The sequence below is a fragment of the Pipra filicauda genome, unplaced genomic scaffold (assembly GCF_003945595.2).
Source record: "Pipra filicauda isolate LSUMZ 115617 unplaced genomic scaffold, ASM394559v2 scaffold171_size1565689_pilon, whole genome shotgun sequence".
Classification (NCBI taxonomy): Eukaryota; Metazoa; Chordata; class Aves; order Passeriformes; family Pipridae; genus Pipra; species Pipra filicauda.
This window is the reverse complement of record NW_024104229.1, coordinates 28,372-44,613: the sequence shown is the minus strand read 5'-3', so window position 1 is coordinate 44,613 and position 16,242 is coordinate 28,372. Positions and strand designations below refer to the sequence as shown.

Genomic DNA, 16,242 nt, shown 5'->3' with positions numbered 1-16,242 from the left:
TGTTTTTCTCATCTAGACAGATAGTGACATCAATAACTATCTTAACAGATATATAGCTATAAAATTCACCACAGTGAGTGTATCTGGTTATATATATCTATATAAGTGTATATCATATATATATATTTAATATAGTTATGTATAGAAATAACTTCTGGGTATAGATATAATGTTTAAGTGACAGGAGGAGGGAGATGGAATAGTTACTTTCACAGTGTGTCAGTAAGAGCTGTACTGCATTTGGTATAAAAAGCATGAGAAGTCAAATAGAACAACTTTGATATTGCACCCACTAACGTTGGATTTATCCTCTTAATTTCCTGCAAAATTTTTTTTCATTTGAGACTTTAGAGTCTGAACACCAGTATTTATATCTGTTTATTATTTTCAATATATTTAGGTTTATAGCCATGGTTTAGTAGATATATCATACAGCTATTATGATATAAATATTTGTACATTATACTTGGAGATGCTGCTAACTTTTCATTCATTTTCTCGCCATAAGAATTTCTCTGTCTCTGAAGACTGAATTTATGTTCAAAATTTTGAGCCAATGACAGATATATTTGTCACCTCAGCTGTGCTGTACAACCTCTTGCCACCTTTTTAAAAACGTGGGTTTGTTTTTTTAATTTGAAAAACAATTGAGACTCAATTTGGGGCAATGAATGCGTAAGTAAAATATGTCAGGTGATTGATTTGAAATAACCTCGGTGATTTCAGAGTCAGTTGACTTCAAGTGAGATGAAGTCAACCTCGAACAAATTGCTTTTCAAAATAGAACTTTATGAGCTTTAACTGGCTGTTGGCTTTTACAGCTGGATCTGACTCCCTCTGTGATTCTGTAGTTCAGTAGCTCATAGTAAACTAAACTGAGAGCTAATTCTCAGGCAGGTCTTTCTGTTATGTACAACGATAGGCTTTTCATAAGCAGGTGTCAGAATCTGTTCCCTCTATGCTCTGTGTTGATATTATGAAAAAAGTGGATGGTTCTTCAAATGTCTAATATGACACTGATCCTCTTTAACTCCTCGTGTTTCCATGCTAATATAAAAGCAGCTGCATCACTTTCAACGCTTCACTAGTAGCTCGTTAAAAAAATGCAAAGGATAGTGTCAGCGTCTCTGTTACAATGGATATTTAGACATCCACACCCCCGGGTGCCTGAAGGCACACACCTCGTTGATCTGCAGAGATGCTGGACGCCCAGGGGCAGGGCAGGGGCAGCCCACATTCCTCTGGCCCCACCAGCCACTGAGGCGGAAGGTACAGTGTGTACCAGCCCTCTGCACCCCGTGAGAGCAGGTTATGACACTGGATCTCATGGCAGGAGCTTGGCTTTAGCTTACCCGTATGCAGAGTCTAGTTTTAGAGCCTTTTCCAATAGAACCAGCCTTGTCTGTACCATTTGTCTCAAAAATCCTGCCAAGGGGGAAGGAAATTTCACCTATTCTACTCTCAGTGTGTTTTTGTGTCTCTGCTAGAAGTCAGAGAACGATATTTTTTGTGTGTGTGTAAAGGAATAAGGCAGATGTATGCCAAATCAACTTGAACAAATATTTTAAAATCCTTTTGCTGAGAGAAATTGCAGGGTGATTACAAAACACAGAGGATCTAAGGATGGCATTGTTCTTGTATACAAAATAGGCTGCAGTTCTTCATTGCAACCTCCCTCCTCCCCTTTCTTCCACGCTAAACCATCCATTACAAAGCTCCTGCAGTCACTGATTTATGTGCTTGTGATCAAACTTTCCTGCTTCTAATACTGTGAGCATATTATAGAAGATGGTTGCGATTTCTAGACAGACTGAGCGTGCCTGTTCCTGTGCTGTTGTGCAGCTGCTTTGTTATGCTCCTGGCCTCTCATCAGTGATTTCAGTCTTACTATGAGACTCTACAGAAATTAATCTCTTAGAAGAGTTCATTTCTATTTTGATGATCGCCTAATCTGCATTGCTGCACTGTGCAATATGCTTTGTGATAACTCTCCATGATACCAAAATCCTGATAGCTTCCCTACAGCCAATTTGCAAGGCCACATGAGATGATACGAGTCCTTGTCCCAGAACAGTATCAACTGTCTCACCAAGTAATCTGATCTGTACTTTCTCGTGTGTGCATATTAGCCTGGGCACATTATTTTGAGCACCAGCTAACAGATGAGGAGATGCCTCATGTTCCACAATTACATGTGAATTTCTGAGGACACTGAGTCAGCTCACCTGGCAAATGTGAATTACAGCTGCAGGGAGGGTCCACACCAGGACTCAGCAAGCAATGTAATATTCTGAAGTTTCCTCCTCCTCCCTTCTTACATTTTATTTTGCAAAATAAATTTACTTCTGGATGATAACTATAGGAGGCATTAGCAATCTCTGCAGTGCGTTAAAATATAGAAAGCCAAAAGGAGCAATACTTTTAATTTAAAACAAGTATGTTTCCTTTATTTTCAGGTCTAACACTTGGCTTGAACTGTGGATCTCGAGAAAAAAAAACTACCAGCTTCTGGTAATTGGGATGAAGGGGGAATTATTTTCCACTTTGTTACTCTTTAATAACAGCCTCACACATATAGGCACTGCACCATGACACTCTTTCAGAGCCTCCTAAATATGAATTTACAAACCGTGAGCTAAGGGAGTTACAAATGCACACTTTAGCCTCTGCCTCCCACTCCTCCCAGCATAGCACTGGGGATGCAAATGGACCTTCACTGTGGAGGATGATGGCAATTGTCAGAGTGAAAGCCCCAGTCACTTACAGAGAGAGCGTCTGGGGCCACGGAAGCATCACCCTTGTTTACAGCTCCCATACAGCTCCACTGGAGCCACAGTCTTTCAGGTAATGCTTTTAGCCTTTCAAATGGCTGTATAGGGAACAAAGAGACAGACAACTGTAGCACCTACAAACCCCACTGCTGCTGAAATAATCGAACCTGAGTAACAGTTTCTTGCGTTGGGTGCTTTTTGCCCACATTGGAAGTGAAGGCTTATGGCTCAAGAGACTCCCTTGTCAGCTGCTGAATATCAGTGGAGTTGTGTTCCAGCTGAATTTGTCATTTATAACAAAAAGGTCTCAGACTTCACTTCGTCTTAACAGTCTCTGTTAGCTGTTTCAGATTTTAACAGCCTTCAGAAAACTACTACATTTTTTCTGCACAGAGATTTGAGGAAAGGCTAAATTATGTGGTGAGTTCAGCCTGCTATAGCTAAGTTGAAGAATGGGAATGCTTTTCTTAAAGTTTGTTGACAGTTTCTCTGTATTAAACGGGGTCTGATAATGTTCTTGCATTTATTGGATTTAAGTTTGCAATTGCAATCTTGATGGGTCTTTCAAAATTGAGTCAAGCATTGTATTTCTAGCAACAGGTGGTAGGATGGGTCTTTGAGCATCCCAACCTGCTGTTTTAGCAATTAAGCAGGTATTTTAGGATCTGAGACACTGTGCTGAAAGAATCAAAATAACAATGTATTTTCTCCTTCTGTACAAATGTCTTCAGTTAACTGAACTCAGAATCTAAGATATATTTTTTGTGTATATATACATACATACATAACCATCTGCTAAACTTCCTGTCTTTTTATTTCAGTTCCAAAACACTGTTGAAACAAAGCATCATGTCTGACTTTGTACAGACAGCTTCTTTTGCCCAGTCAGAGGCCTCTTTTTTTATCTTGAGGTCCATTCAGGCATCCGTGGAAGGCTTGCGTGGGCTGGAAAAAGTGGAAGCTGATTCAAAAGTACCAAGATTTTTGTTTAACAACTTCACTACCTTCAAGTAGAGTTGGTTGATTTATCAGCAGTACTCTTCTCTCATGTACAAAGTCTGCAAGAGAAATAAGGTGTGTATTAATATGTTCAATCTCATACCCTGAAAGAGGAGGTAACAAGAGTCCAAAAGCTGGGAGGAGCGTTCATGGATTCCTGGTCTTTGGGGCTGGGCAGAAAAAATGACAGACAGCAGGACAGCTCTGGGCAAAGCTACAAAAGAGGGGACCCCGGTGTGGAGAAGGCTTGAGTCTGTGTCTGTGGAGAGATGGGTAAAATACTGGGGAAACACAGGAAGAAAAACACAGGAGGGGATGAAGTAAATTTTCGAAAGCAAAAAATAATTACTTAATGACTTCTGAATAGTGCTAAAAAAGCTTACTAGTACACTCAGATATTGAGAGAAATCAAAGACATCCTGTTGGTAGCCTCTATTTTTGTTAAGTATTAATGATTTGGGATATTCACACCACAAACTGTAATGTTGATTTATCTAGGAAGACAAATCACAGCAGAACAAGCTGCTGAAAGGATGCCAAGAGGACCATAACCATCTCATCTGGTGGCCTTCATGACATGCAAAGAGCACGTCATAACTTTCAGTTAAATGAGTGCAAACAGCCAAGTGTGATTTGCTCTGGAGTTCCTGTGGAATTAGATGTTCTCAAGGGTTTACTTTAATCATTCAGAAATGCTGATTATTTTCTGAGGAATGCCGAACATGACTTGTCTGAAAAGAAATTGTTGGGAGAAGCATGTTAGTATTGAGTGGTTTGCATATAGGACAGTAAGGAAAAACACCACCAGAAAGCCTGCACCTGCAATACTTGCCTAGTAAACTGATCACACAAGGCACGAGGCCAAAAATATCTAGGAAGATTCAGTGCATGAAGTGGGGAAAAAAAAAAGGAATAGATGTTAAACTCTGATTCTGCTAGGAATATTTGCATTATGTAGTAATTGGGTAAACAGAATCAAATGAAGAAGCAGATATCCTAAAGATCTGCCCTTTACTGACACCATCAGCAAGAATGACAGCTTCTGCCAACAAAGGGAGAAGCCATAATACCACCATATTTGTTTGGCATGGAGTGGTGTCCATGTATGTTCACATCCTAATCGCTGGAGCAATTACCGTTGTTCGCATCTCCATTTCATTTCCTTGGCTGAGCACTCCGGGGATTTTGGACTGTGATTTCATTATTCACTTGGCTCTGCCGTTTGTATTGTGTACCTGCTCCAGCAGATATCATCAACTCTTAATACTCCTGTGCTATGCAGAACAAATCATTTGCATTTGAGAAGGTCGCTATGGCTACTGGCTACCTAACTGTGTACTGCATCTGTAAAAGCCAAAACTGAAGGTGCTTTGCAGAATTCAGACAAGGATCAACTGTTCACTCCTTGAAATCATATCCGCACCCATTGTTGTGGATAACAGCACGTACTTGTGTAGGGTTGATTAGGTACAATCTCTTTCTTCCTCTTTTGGATTAATATTTAGACAGCCTCTTTCTCAGGGCTGCAGGCTGACTCCAAAGGAAAAAAAAAATGTCTCTAGAGGACACTTGCATGACGGTCAGCAGATTAGTTATACCTGCAGTGGTTCAAAGTGTAGCATAAAGCCTAAAGGTTTTCCATTAAAATTAATGTTGTGCTATTTGAAAATACAAATTCCTCCTGGAGTTGTCTGAAATAAATCTGGTCATTTATGCTGTAGTGCTTTTCAGAGTACAGAAAAACTCCTTAACTGGAACTAATACAGAAGGTGCCAGCTCAGCAGGACCCGAGTCTTTAACTAGCAGAGGTTCATTCAGAAATACTAACTCTAGTACTTTGTTCTGTTTCACACATGAATCACAAAGGCAGGGAAACAGTATTATCCCCTATAAAGAAAATAGTGAGCTCTGAAGTGAAGCGACTCCAGAAGGAGACAGTGAGTCAGCATCAAAGTCTGGACCAAAAATCAAGTTTGCCAACTTGGAACCCTCTCCTCTGAGATGAGAACAAATGGAGAAATCATCTCTGTGAAAGCACTGGCTGCAGCATTGTTCAGAAAGAATCTGTCTGAGGAAGTATCCCTAATACAAATAAAATACAGCTGACAATTGCACTAATTACACTAATTTTGTTGGTGTGAAGGAAATAGGCCACTATCATCAGAAATCCAGTGAACATTGGTAAGTGGCAGGGTTCCTGTAAAACCACTTGCACATATTTGGAGATATTTGGCAATGCTGTCATTGTGTCCATGTCATGGGCTGCCTGTCCCCCTTCAGAAGCCACGTACAAGTTCTGTTCTCTAATTCATTAGGTTATGAAGCAGGTTGAAGTGGTTTATTGCCTATTGTAGAGTAATATCAGCATTTGTGGATAAGGTCCACTTGCTTCATGAGTATTCAGTGAAAAACTGAATGGCTGAACAATGTTTGCACATACATAATATATTAAAATGAAAAGGCTGTAAAATAATATTAGACATCATTTGCACAAAAAGATACACAGACAGAGCACAGAAGTGGCCAAAACTGAAACTTGACATACATGCTTGCTCATCACTTGGAAAGTTATCACATTAAGACTGAATAACAAAGCTCAACAATTAAAGGCAAAATCACGTTCAGACACAGTTTGGGATTATTTGCTGGAAGCACTGCATTAGATTTGAATGTAAGCCCTATCTTTTCTGTGCTTCTTCTTTGGGAAGCAGATTTCCATTGTTTGCCCTCTTGTGAAGTAGTAGTGGGCTTCACTGTTCTCCAGCTATGACAGCTTCCAAGGTCTGATAAGGCTGGATTTCTAGTCTGAGATGAAAAGTACAAAAAGCAAGGGAAAAAGTGTATTGGACTTTCCGTACAGATCCTGAAAGAAGATAGAGAGTGGAAAATAGGACACAATCTCTGTTCTTTTCCCTGTTAGCAGGTCATGTCTAAATTTTGTAGACCTTACAAACAGCTTTCAACTGTTTTACTTCTGACCTTCCAGTGGGTAACTTCATGAAATCCTAAGCAAATATAGTCACTGGTGTTTAGTGGCTGTAAATGGAAACACCTGTTTCATAGACGTCTCCCAGTACCTTTGACTTTTCCCCATCTTTTAACTTGAGCCTTTCCTGCCCTCCCCAAAGGTGTGAAATCTCACTCATAGCCACAGGCAAAAGGGAACTGCAGCCTTCCTGCACGCCCACCTTGACAAAGGAAGCAGGCTTGGCTGATCCAGAGAAGCAGCAGTTGAAATGCTTTTTGATTTTAGCACTAGGAAGAAGTGATTACAAAAAGCTACCAAGCCAACTTAAAATAAAAGGGCTACATGAATCTATTTTGGTTTTCCATCCATCCCATCCAGAAGCAATTTTTTTTTTCCCCCCCAGAACTAGGAAAGAGCTTCCTTCTGATTGCCTCCATTGTTTCAGGGAAGAATTGTTTTTGAATGATCTCCATCAGCTTTAGCAGGATGTTGCTTATTTGCAGCCATGGTGCTGCCTTCCCAATGGCTGAGTTTAGAAGCCAACTGGTTAAAACAAATTGCACAGCAAATCCTTCCCTAACCCTTCAAAGCCATATGATCATTATCCTAACAAGCAGATAACAGTGTTGAATTATTGCAACTAAGCCTGCCATTGTTGCTGTTTAACTAATTTTAATTTACAGGTTGTGTTGTGTCACTGGCGTGTGTTTCTTAAAAGCATCTACTATCTGTACTTGTATATACTTTGCACCTGTACATTCAGGGGGGAGGCTCATCTGTTATGTGCCTGTCAGAGATCTCTCAAATTCAGCCAGTGTGACTCAAGCAATTCCCCAAAAGCCTTTGTACATTGCCAGTTCATGAGCTTGTATGAGAAGATTCATGTCTGCATGAGAATGGTCTTCTAACTCTAGGGCCTGGCTATGGGGCTGAAACGCTGCGGCACTATGGTCTCTCCCTGCACGTTACAACCACCTGACACAGCAGCCCAGGTTGCTCTCACCATCTCATCTCATCTCATCCATCTGCATCTGGACACAGCTTTGGCCAAGATGGATTGCAGTTCTGACTTCAATGAAAGATGAGTGTGAGAGCAGCAGTGAGGACAAGGCTGTACAGAGCCATACGCTGGGGGGATGTCATAGAATCAGGCCCTAGAATCACAGAATCATTTAGGCTGGAAAAGAAATGTAAAATCAAGTCCAACCATTAACCCAGCACAACCAAGTCCCCAAGAGCCACATCCGTACATCTTTTAAATACCTCCAGAGTTCATGATGCAATTAGTTCCCTGGGCAGCCTGCTCCTTGACAACCCTTTCTGTGAAGAAATTTTTCCCAATATCCAACCTAAATCTCCCCTGGTGCAACTTGAGGCCATTTCCTCTTGTCCTATCACTTGTTACCTGGGGGAAAAGGCTGACTCCCACCTCGATATACCTTCCTTTCAGGTAGTCACGGAAAGTGAGAAAGTCCCCCCTGAGCCTCCTTTTCTCCAGGCTGAGCCCCCCCCATTTCTCTCATAAGACTTGTGCTCCAGATGTCCACCACCTGCCCTTTACGAGACTGCAGGTCCGTGTTGCAGGGAGGGGCTATTTGCTGCTGTCTTGGTAGCCTTGGTGGGAGCAGAGATGCTGCCACCGAGTCTGCAGGTCAGAGGCAGAATGGGTCAGGCTGTGTCACACTGAATTTTAGCTATAACAGCAGCTGTTTCAACGTGAAACTCCTAATACTGACTCTTAAGCTCTCGTTACAGGTTTAATATACCAATTATAACAAATGCTGTTGAGAAGGCAAGACAGTAAGTTTGCATTGGGCTCTTGATTACATGGTATTTGACAAAGTCCTGCATTTTAATTTGATTTCTTCCTTGTTCACCTGCCATAAGCCCCAGCTCTGCCGATGCTCTCGCATATCTTTGTTATCGATGGTGTGTGTCAGGTGTGAAGGGGCTGTGCTGACTCATCACCTCCGCCCGGCCAAGAACGGGAGATCCCAGCAGGGTGTGCAGCCTTGCCAGGAAAGGCAGAACGTGTTAAATAGGCACTAAATCACACAATGCGTTTGGATTTTGGTGTTTTTGTGCGCACCTTGCAACGATGTTGCTGTACACAGCCCTTCGGGGGAGGGTGCGGTGCGCGTGTTCAGCGCACCAAGGCATCGCGGCCCCCGCAGGTGCGGTGCCTTTGGGGCCGGGTGCCGGCGGTGCCCGAACGGGCGCGGAGGGGCCGGGATCTGCCCCGGGAACACGGCGGGCAGGGCAGGGTCGGTGCGGAGCCCCCGCGCCGCTCCCGCCGCCGCCGCCAGGGGTCCCCGCGGGCCGGGCCGGGCCGGGCGGTCGCACCGCCCGCTCGGGGGCGGGCCGGGCCATCAGCTGACCGGCCCCGCCGCCGCTCCCGGAGCCGCCGCACATCAGTCGCCTTCCTCGGCAGCGCCGCGGCCCCGCGGATTTACAGCCGGACCCCGCCGCGTCTCGCCGGCCGGCATCCCTCCTTCCCTTCCTTCCTCCCTCCCTCCCCGCTCCCGGCCGCCGCGATGCTGCCCCACTTAGCCCTCCTGCTGCTGGCCGCCGGCGCCGCCCGGGCTCTCGAGGTAAGCGGGGCAGGGGGCGGCCGGGCCGGGCGGGGGCTTCCCCGCCGCCCTCCGCCGCTTCTCCGCGGCTTTGTCTGCCCGCAGCTGCCCCCGCGGCGGGGGCTCGGCCGCGGCGGGGCGGGCAGGGGGTGCCTTCCCCAGGGGGTTCCATCCCCGGCTGCCGCCGCTCCCCCGCCGCCGAACAATAGAGGCGGCGAGCCGGGGGCAGGCGGGGGCGGCGGGGCGGCAGCGGGCTGGGAGCCGCCGGGGAAGGCACCGCCGCCCCCGCCGCGCGTGTCCGGCTCCTGCGCGGGTCCCGCGGCCCCGGCGCTGCCCCCGTAACTTCGGCTGCGTGGGGGTCCGCGGGCAGGGCAGGGCGGGGGCGTCTCCGCCGGGGACCGGAGAAGGGAAACTTTCCCTGCGAACGGGCGCTCCGCGGGCGACGGACCCGGTGGCATCCGCCGAAGGGGCAGGGGCCGGGGACGCGGAGCTGGACTGCGGACTGGGGACCACATGGCATCCCCCCGCTGGGGACGGCGGCGCAGGTGTGCGGGCGGGAGGGACGGAGGGAGCTCTCAGCCGGCTGGCGCAGCGGCCCCGCGGGAAGGCGGCGCCCGGGGGGCGGTGGCCGGGGCCGGCCCGGCCCCCCCGCGGGCCGTCGGCGCGCGAAAATGGCGCCTCTGCAGTGCAGCAGAGAGGAGGCGCCGCCGCCGTCGTGCGCGCTGCGGCCGCCCGGCTGCCCGCGCCCCTCCGCGGCCGCCCCTGCCCTCCCTCCTCCCCTCACTGCTTGCCTGCCTCCCCCTCCCTCCCTACCCGGGGGCAGCTCCGCCCGCCCCGACCGGGCGGCACCTTGGCCGGGTCCCCCTCGGTGTGGGGTGGGGGCCGGGGGTCCCTCCGCCGCCCCTCCGGCCGGGGCTGTGCGCGCATCGCGGTCCCTGGGGCGGCGTCGGGGCAGCGCAAGCCCGGAGCTCGAAGGAGGAGCCGACACGGCGGGGTGTCCGTTCTCTCCCCCCCCCCCCCCCCTTCCACCCCCCAAAAAAAGGTGTGGGAGGGGTGAGTCACCTCCTGGTCTCCTTCGCTCCCTGCTTGCCAACCTTCTGCCTTGAGACATCGGCTTCTGTCCTCCTCTAGTGCTAATTCCCCCTTCTGCCGAGGGAGGCTCGGGGGCTGGGTGGGAGTGAGGTGGATGACAGCATTTGCGCTGAAAGCAGAGGCTGAAGCTCGGGCTCCCCCCGGGCATGGGATGCCGGCCCGCGGCTCAGGTGCCCTTCCCGGGAGAGACCCTTGTACGCGGTGGATGAGAGGGGACGGCTTCATACCAGCTCTCCATCCCCGCCGCCAAGGCTCTTGCTTTGAGGCGTGATCTTGCCAACATAGAGCAGGGTGTATCAAGCCGAGCAGTTGTACAGACATTTAAAGCTTCCAGTTATAAGGCTCACTTGGGTTTTAGCAGCTTCTTGCAACCATTTGTTGTCTGAATGGAATAGAAAGAAATCTCTGCCTTGGATGCGCAGCTGAAGTAAAAAATGGGGGTTTATAATTAAGACCGTGCTTTGGTATAGACCTCAGAGGGATGGGCGTTTTTGCTGGGTCCCTGTCCCTAGCCTTACAGAGACGTGTGCAGGTATTTCTACTGTAAAGGTGCTTGGAAGAAAGAGGTTTGGATTTTGCACCAAAACCGTTCAGGGGAGAGTCCGTGTTCAGAGACCTCTGCAATGGTGTCTGCCTTAGTGATAGTCAGAATTTTCCGTGACATACTTTGCCTGGAAACGTTTACTGAAATAGGCATTGATGTTTCTGCAGAAGCTTTCAGTCTTGTTCTGTCATTCCATATGAATGGTTGAGGCTTGGTATTTATCCCTTTTCTTTATGTTTGATGGCGGAGTAGGTTTTAGCATATGGTGGTCTTGTGATCGGGCATTTGTCAGTCTTGATGCTCCAAGGTTGATATTTTGAACAAGCCAGTTGTTTTTATGACACTAAAATATTTCATTATCGAAATTGCATGTGTGCTTGTTCTGCACTTGGACTGTCTTTGTATGCTAAAGGGTGAAATTCTGATGTTTAAATTAGATTTTCTGTAGATCTCCTTTCTGAAATGAAACACTTTTCCTGCCATTTTAACAAATGCTTTCTGGAAAGCAGCAAAGAACCTGCGCTTTGCTTTCCACAGGGAATGGTATAAGGAAGAGGAAAAGCAGGAACAAAACAAATTCTTTCTATATTACACATGAAGAATTCCTTTCTAAAATTACGAGTAGATTAATATTAATTTATGCAGCCCTAAAGGAAATATTTCTTAGTGATGTTGTGGTGATGCCGTGGTTGCTTAGCATGTTGCTTCTGACACTTATGTGAATCATTCTCACTGGGATTAGAAAATCCATTGGTCAAGAGCTGTCATCATATTTTGCAGTAGCTATTTTTGCATTAAATCTCTTTTCAATAATTTTCTGATTTCAGTAGATAAATGCAACAGACAGTAACTACTATCCTTGTGAATTTGTGTGAATGATCCTGGTTTATAAATCAAGATTTCTTGTCATTAGCACACTGAGGTTATCAGGATTTCTACCATGCCTGTTCTGCTCCAGTTTTATGTTTCTAAGCAAGACTCCTTTACCAGCTGACTGAAATGAAGTTGTTAAGACATTGGTATCATACAAGCAGGCCATCAGAAGGTTAGTTGACAAAAAGGATGTTGCTTGACAGATTTATTTGTTTTTTAACTGGGTAACGTACTGCTTTGTAGGTTCTTATTTTTGTTTGGGGTTTGTTTGTTTGTTTGTTTCTAGTGGAAGGCTCCAAATATTTGTTTCTTCATTGCTTAGTTTCATAGTAGATCTTTCGAGAAATGAGTTGTGTGGGAAGAGGAGTGAAGCCTTTCCTTTGTTTCCATTATAGACTTACAGTTCCTCTTTCTGTTGATTTTGTTCCCAGATTCCCCTGATGGAGGCTTGCATTTGTTGCAGGGTCCCTTTTGCACTTCTTTTTAAGATGCTGACGTGTTGGGGTAGGTGGCTGTGTGGGGTTGTGGGCTCTGCTGCTCCACCAGGATCCTTGGCAATCAAATGGACAAATGAGAGAGTAAAGAAAGAAGCTCCTCCCTTGCTCCCTCATTTGTCTTTTGTTTGATTGATGATCAACAGGCAATTTTGAGACTTGAATGATCTTCAAATGCCTTTTCTGTGAAAAAAAACCCCACATGATCAGCTACCGTGCTTATTCACGAAACATGCATGAAAACCTGAGGAAGCTTACAAGGTCTTCATGTTGTTGAATTTAATTTTTTTTCCCCATGAGCTGTTTGTGTGACAGACACAAGCCATCTCCCCTATCCAGTTTTAATTGATCAGTGCTGAATTATATGGCAAACCCACAAGAAGCATAGCTCTCCTTTGGCTTTTCATGACTTGCTCTTTGCATGTGTTTAATAAACTGTGAGGAATAATAAACAGTTTGGTTTATAAGTTGTATGAAGAAAAGGTATGACAATTTCTTTTAATTGGTAGTCCTTTTCCAATACAAAGCTTAGCAAAATAGCTGAAGAACATAGTAACTTCTTGCTAATTGCTTGACAAACTGACAGCTATTTGTCTGAGCAGAATAATTATTTTTAGTGACTCAGTAAAATAATTAACACAAGCTGTTGGGTGTGGAGGCTTGGTCAAGAAATTAGTAGATAGGGTCACAGGATCTGTCAAGGAGGTCTGGTCTGACCCTGTGCCCAACTCAGCAGTTGAGTCTTGAAAATGGAGCTCTAAGGACGGAGCTTGCACCACCTCGCTGGGCAGCCTCCTCCATCCATGGTTTGGTCGGTTCATCTCTGCGTTGAAACATCTCCAAGTTGTTATTTGTCTGTTTTTAATGCAGTGCTTCTAGGCTTAATTGACATCTTTAATCCTGAATACTCTTGTCGTTTTTGACATGTGTCAATGTATGCAGTAACTAGAAGTTGAAAAGTTTGTATTTGGGTTTAATAAATAAAAATCATATTTTTCAGATGTCCATATGTACGTGTATGCATACACATAATGCATTAAACCCATCTGAGGTATCATATAATATATATAAATATACCTAAACCCCTAATATATTTGCATATTTAAGGTACAACATTAAAATCACTATATGAATACATCTGTATGCTATATTAGTACATAGACTCTATTAAACCAGCAGTCATTACATACGTCCTTACATCCAGGCAATGAAGAGATGAAGTTCTAGACTGCCACTGATAAAAATATAATTGGGTTTATGTATGGTAATAGGTTCATAGAAGTTGTTAGGTGAGCTGTCTGGGGTGGTTTTAACACATAAGTCTAGAGCTGTGTGTTATTGGATTTAAATTCTGAGGATTTTGAAAAAAATCCTATGGTGTAAGAAGATTAAAAGTAAAGCAAATTGAAAAAATACTGAATGAAGACTTTCTGTAAGCTTGGCTAACTTAGAGAGTGCTCTTGTGATGAGAGTTTACAGCAGTTGCTGCTAGGCTGAGGATTGCCAGGAGCAGTGTTGATAGCAAGCTTGAGCCTGGAGTAATTTGGACACAAAGGACTCCTCTTAAGAGAAGTTGAACTTTCACTCTGACCTGTTTTTTGGTTAAAACCGAATGCACTCAGTCTGATGAGCCCTCATTCTCACAACCTGATCTGGAATCTGCCCTCCTTACCTGACTCTGCTTCAACCTACAGATGAGGTTTTGAAAACATGTTTTCTGACCTGTTTGGTTACCAGCTGAGATTATCAACCAGTAATGGGTGTGCATAGTTTTGAGTCTTAAGCCCTAAATAAGTCACTTTTCTGCCCTTGATTGTAATGTGGCATTGGTTCTGAAACCTGGATATTTATCTTCGGTTTTTATTCATTTGAAGTAAAAAACGTTTAGAGAGCTACCTCATTATTAAATCTTGTTGTGCTCTGCTGTAGATTCCAGAAGCTCTGGAGATGCCTCCAGTCACCAAAAATATCTATCTTTCCTTGTGAGAATTTAGTCATATAACAAATGAGAAACAAAATAAAAGGGGATAGTGGTCTCTGTTCAAGGAGATCAATTTGAATGACAGCCAGTTAGTATGTGTGTGTATGTATGAATGCCACACCTGAAGCTCCTTGCTCTGTGGAGGATACAGGATTGTTTTGATACATTTCTGCATTTTTTAGCAGAACAATGATCCGAGTAATTACAGATCAGAAATTTCACGTGATGGAAATCAGGGTAAGGTGTACTACACTCCAAAGGGTGTAATCAGTGCCAGAATCTTGCAGTGGCTTGCAAAATGTGCTTTCCAAATGGCAAGCAAATCTTTGGGTATGAAAGTAAAGATATTAAAGTAAGTGATGCTTTTTAGAAGGGTGGAAAACCTCACACCAGCTGACAGTAAGGACAACACTGTTCCACAGTTGTGTACTGTGGGTTTCTAGCCCTACCTCAATGTACAAAAACGGGAGAGAGCTGTAGGCATTGGGTATTGCTGGTTTCTTTACTGTAGCTTCCAGTGTAGGAAGTTTCTGAGTGCTGTGCCTTCTTCAGCTGGGAAGCAGGACTTCTGCGTTGGTGTGTTTTCTTCATGGTCCTCCCAGCAAGTTCAGAACAACTTGAATCTCTCTTGAGGACTGAATACTAGAGGATAAGTATAGATTGCAGTGATTTACAGGCTTTCCAAAAGAAGCAAACCTTCTGGTCGACTGATGATGTTTCCTGGACTGTAGGCTTTAGACAAAGCAGTATGTGAGCCAGAGTGCTTTTGGTTTTGCAGTCCAGCTGCTCTTTTTGCTGCTGCAGGGCTGGCAACAGACCTCCTCCTGCTACTTCCAGTGGCCACCGCTCTCTGAGTGCTCTTTGACCCTCTCTAGGCTGATTTTACAATCCTGAGCTGTGTCGAAAGAAAGGAGGTGTGCATTTTTGCATAAATGTCGTGTTCTGGCGAATGCTTCAGAAACCAGAGTTGGAAAATAGCCACAAGCAGTCAAGCTGGCCCAGCTAAAAGAGCAGGCGGCTTCTTTGGGGAAGAGGGCCAGCTTCTGAAACCACATTTGCTGAGGTTTGTGTAATAGCATTTAATTAAGGTTAGGCTCTTTGCCTTCCTCTGGTGACTTACAGCAGGGCAGGAACAGTCTTTCACATCTCACCCCTCTTGAGTGCCTGATTGTTAAAAGTTCACCTCAAGTCACTGCAAAGGCAGAAATCTCCAAGGAACTGTGTTCAGGGATGGATGACTCCATTCAGTTCCCACTGACCCATTTTGAACTAATCCAGATAGGAATTCCCTTTTCCTTCTTTTCTGGTCTGTATTCCCCCAGAGCAGAGCTTATCTATTCAAGCACAGAAGATAACATATGACAGGAATGGAGCAAAACTGGTTGTACCTGTTGGTAAAAGTATTTAAAAATGGCTCCTTTTCAGAGCAGGCTACAGAAGTGATCCAGTATGACAGTTTGTGCGATTTATGAAATGTGCTCGGACTTGCAATTAGTAAAAGAAAGCATATGTCTAATAGGAGTTCAAGATGGGGGCAGGGTGGGCAAATCCCTATATTTTTGGGGAACTGTGTTAATACTGGACTTTTGGGGTTTTTGAAACTATGAAACAAGAGTTTACACATAGACAACTCACATTTAGGTAATACAGTTACTTGATGCTAATGGAGTTGAAGTATACCATTAGCTTGTTTTCTTGTGGTGAAGGTGAAAATTGCCACCTCATCCACCTCCAAAAGTCAGAAATAGTGTCCAATGAACACAAACATTAAAAAAATAGAGATGAGGAAGGATTCTGGAGTTGTTTCCAATCTCCTTGTTGTGATATCGCACTGTCTTTGTGCCTGCAGCACACCTCCTCTTACCTTATCAGCACAATTTGAAAGGAGAGATTGCTCGTTCTGAAGATTTGACCCTGTAGAATGGATTTTTCTCCAAGTTATGGCCTCTG

The 16,242-nt window shown here is 44.9% G+C and overlaps 1 long non-coding RNA gene across 1 annotated transcript in view; it reads right to left on the bottom strand.

Moving 5' to 3' along the window:
- The window catches only part of LOC120322945, a 32,827-nt gene extending 22,253 nt beyond the window's left edge, over positions 1 to 10,574 (bottom strand). Inside the window, exon 1 of the long non-coding RNA XR_005562936.1 lies at positions 10,371 to 10,574. This is a non-coding gene — a long non-coding RNA (uncharacterized LOC120322945). The remainder of the gene's footprint in view (positions 1 to 10,370) is intronic.
- Between the last annotated feature and the right edge of the window lie 5,668 nt (positions 10,575 to 16,242).